This window comes from Tribolium castaneum, chromosome 7 (assembly GCF_031307605.1).
Source record: "Tribolium castaneum strain GA2 chromosome 7, icTriCast1.1, whole genome shotgun sequence".
NCBI classification, from domain to species: Eukaryota; Metazoa; Arthropoda; class Insecta; order Coleoptera; family Tenebrionidae; genus Tribolium; species Tribolium castaneum.
The window spans coordinates 1366315-1370373 of NC_087400.1; the positions used below are offsets into that span (position 1 = coordinate 1366315).

A 4059-nucleotide genomic window follows, 5' to 3' on the forward strand; every position below is an offset into this window, starting at 1 on the left:
TGCTTCTTAATTTTTCCCACTTTTTCACCTAATTTCAATATTTATAGCTCCGCAAATGCACTATTGCAGTTTTCGCTCCATTTCACCCCGAAATCGGTTTTGTCACACAATGCCCTTTTGACCACCAATTCAACAATAAAAAATTTACTATTTATTTTACTAATTTATTACTCTTAGATAAGACACAGCCCACGTTTTTGTCCAAATATTGGGCAATTTGGTGCCTCCAGCTGTTCAGTTTTTCCAAAACTAACAACTGGCGTTTGTGTATTTCTTCGACATTTCTACGAACCGACAAATACGCTTCATCTTCAACTTTAGGATAGAGAATCTTGCAACAGTTATTACAATCATCGAGCACAGCCCGCAAAAGGTTCGCTTCAATCAACTCATTTTTGAGTTTGTGGTAAAACCCGATTAAGTAATGGGAGTCCACACGGGCGTAGTCTTTAAATTTGGGAGGCAGGGGCCTTCTGCGAAAATCCTGACGTTGCATTGTCTTATCCTTTGCGACGTGATAGTCCTGCAAAAGTGCGTCCAGTCCCAACTTTTTGTACCCCAGCGCTTTCATCGCGATTTGAGTGTCAAACAAGTTGACGACAAACACTTCAGGTCATTTCTTGGTGAAAACTTCATTCAAGGCGTGCAACTCGTCTTTTAAGGCAATCGCATCGATGATGTAGTCTTTGTCAGGGGTCGATATCTGGACGAGACAAGTCAAAGCTTTGTAGCCATGATCCGAGTATTCAACGTCAACCCCTAACTCCTTCCAGGCTTTCAAATCGGTTATTAATTTCTCGAGACTGGTTTTCGTGTCGATGTCACACAGAGGGGTTTCCTTGAGCGTTTTGGGGGCCTCTATGTTCTCAACGCGAGACAACTGCTCAACGGTGGGCTCAAAATTGAGAAGGTGCTTGTAGGGGTGGCTTTCACACGAATCCTGGCCTAGAAAAGTGTTAGAACAGCAGTCTGGACTTCAGCTTGTTGGGATTCTTCTTTTTCCATTGTTATTTCGTGCTTATGTAAGCGAGGGAAGTTAATTCTAATCACAAACTTATGACGCCGCAAAAATTAGACTAAGCTCTGCCAACATGAAAACAATAAAATGGCGAAACTCGCATTCGTTTAATTATAATTCACTTTAAATTACATCAGTCTGTAGTAATCGTTACTTGATTGAATATTTGTAAGAGCTGAAGACTTATCACCTAATAATAGTGTGATTTATCAACAAATTGGACAGTTTTTGGTCCTCCGTTTAGGGGATTTGTTTGTGACCACAGGTTGACGGTGCTAAACTTTTCGACAATGATGAAGGCGGCAGGTTCAAAATGCGAGTTTATTTACTAATTGAAATATTCGCAAAAACAAACATTATTTCGGATTCAATAAAAATAAAAAATAATTCTTTCACAACAATAAAGAAATTAATAGCGACGTGTGTGACAAAAGCTGGGTGTGTTCCAATTTCGACTTTTGTGACGTGAATACTGCCTCTCTGGACTTCGTCTCCTCTCCCCTAGTCTGTCCAATTCTCGCGACTGACTTGAACTTGGGCCAAAATCACTGTGCTTTGTAGTTTCATTTTCAATTGCCCTAGAATTGTGCAGTGTTCCCGCCAGTAGGTTTCTTGTGGTTTCACAAGTGGCAAAACAAAACTTGTTCCTCACTCGTAACCGGAGTTGCATCTATCGTTTAAACATACTCGTCATTTCGAATAGATTATTCCTTCTTAGAATAATGTTTTAGGCATTATTTATACACAAATCTCTGACATCAGGGAAGAGTAAACATAACCTAAACTTGACGTCTGTCTGATCAATTTTATTTATCAATAAGGTTCTATTTTTTCGTTGCAGCATATGATGAGATTATTATTTAAGTAATAAATATTGATTAATGAACGAATCTTAGCAAAATTCACTTCACCCTTACGGGATTTCTGTTCATGCACACTTCACTGGGTTGTTTCGAAAGCGGGGTTTTCAAATTCAAATAAATAGCCACAAAAAGTAATTTCGTTTATTGTTACGAACAATATAATACTTCAATTAAGGAATACTTCACGTTACGGCTTATGCAATACGATTTAATTATGTCTGTTGTCAATTTCTCTAATCATGAGCTGTAGTTTTTTTACTGCAGCTGTGACGTGTGCAGGTAAATAATTTGCAAAAATTAAAAATTCATCATCATATTTTTAATTTTTTTAATACAAAGTATTTTTCTTTAATAGCAAACGCTCATTTCTGCGTGCGACATTTAGTTTTTGAGATGTAGTAAAAAATACTTTCAGCAGACTCACCTTGTACAGCGATTTTTTGACTGAATACTGCGTTCATTTTTTACAACTCAATTATTTTACAAACAGTAGCTCTGTCATTTTGAGAAAAAAAAATGTGTTACGTACACCAGGAGATTTAAATCTTCATCTTTTTATTTTTTTATTTGTTTGTTTGTGTAACTGTAATACATGTATAACCCCTTGGGAATGAGAGTAAACGGGAGAGTTGTGATCAAAGGAAAGCCATACACCATAAAAATATATTTATTAGTTATAAATGCGTTCTCGCTTAAATATTATCTTATTTGTATTCAGGTCATATCGTGTAAATTCCAAAAGCGTGTAAAAACAATCAAAAAATATAATCATCATAATAATAAACACTTAATACCTATTTAAGCTTTGATCGACTTGAATTGGTCATCGAATCCTTTCAAAACAAACGTAACTCTGTCGATCGTATCTCTGATATCATCATCGGTGATCTGCCAGTACGTCACAAACCTGACACAATCGGGCCGAATGGAGGAAGCCCTAACACTAACTTTCACTTTGGCCAACCGATAGATGACTTCTTTGACGGCCACTTTGCTCCGATCAAAATATTTGTGTGAATTGAGGGCAAGTCAACTTTGAAGATGTCCGATCTCAAGCTATCGATAGCTGTAACAACGCTCAATTTCCGCCTGCCATAAAAACCAAACTATTTACCTCTGGCAATTTGTAAGATGTGGTCGTGGTCCTCCTGCAACCGGTCGATCATCTTGTCAAGGGCCACGAGCCCCGCGGCTGCGATAATCCCAGCCTGCCGCCAGCCGCCCCCCAGGACCTTCCTCGTCCTCCGCGTTAGACATCGCTGGTTTTACTTGTCGACAAAAGTCTTGCTGCCGGCGAGAATCGACCCAATGGGGGCGCCTAGCCCCTTACTCAGGCAGAAGCAAACGGTGTCCACGTCCCGGACGACGCGTTCGACAGGTACTTTGAGGTAGACGGCGGCGTTTATGACGCGAGCCCCGTCCATATGGACCGGAATGTTGTACTCTTTTGAAATGTTTTTCACTTTTTCGATCCAATCTAACGGTGGGTTTTTTATTATGATTAACTTTACTTTTCCGCCACACATGTTGTGGGTGTTTTCAATAATGACTAGAGTGGTGTAGGGCTCATGACAGTCCGGATTTTTCCGGATTCTGTCTCTGAGTTCGTCCAAACTGAACGTCCCGTCACTGTTATTGCGGATAAGGGAGGCTTGGACGCCGGCAATTTGGGCGGGGCCCCCTAAAATTGCGCAACTCCTAATTACAGTAGAGTATAGAATGTTACAAATTTAGCTGTTTGTCCAAAAGCAAACAACCAAATAGGGCCTAAAACCTCTCAAAAGTCATTAATTTTTATCCACCCCAAAAGTTCCCAAATATCTGTAGACCACCAAAAATTGGGCACACGAAAAACAGGGTAGAATCCTACAAATTTAGTGTTTTCCCAAAAGTAACCATCCGAAAAAGATCTAAAAAACTTAGAAAATGCCTTAATTTTAGACATCCCAAAAATAGCTCTTCATTTCTGGACCAAGCCAATTGGCGCATGCAAAAATCAATTAAAATTACCTCAAAACTGCTCTAAAACCATTGTCAAATCTCTAGATTTCACACACCTCAAAATAGCTTTTCATTTCTGGACCAAGCCAATTGGCGCATGGCAAAGGTCTTAAAAATTATTAGCAAATACATTTTGCATACCCCAACTGTATTCAACTATTATACGCACATAAAAAA

The 4059-nt window shown here is 39.1% G+C and overlaps 1 pseudogene; it reads right to left on the reverse strand.

Moving 5' to 3' along the window:
- Positions 1-143: 143 nt before the first annotated feature.
- Positions 144-3602, reverse strand: LOC657355 (uncharacterized; annotated as a pseudogene).
- Between the last annotated feature and the right edge of the window lie 457 nt (positions 3603-4059).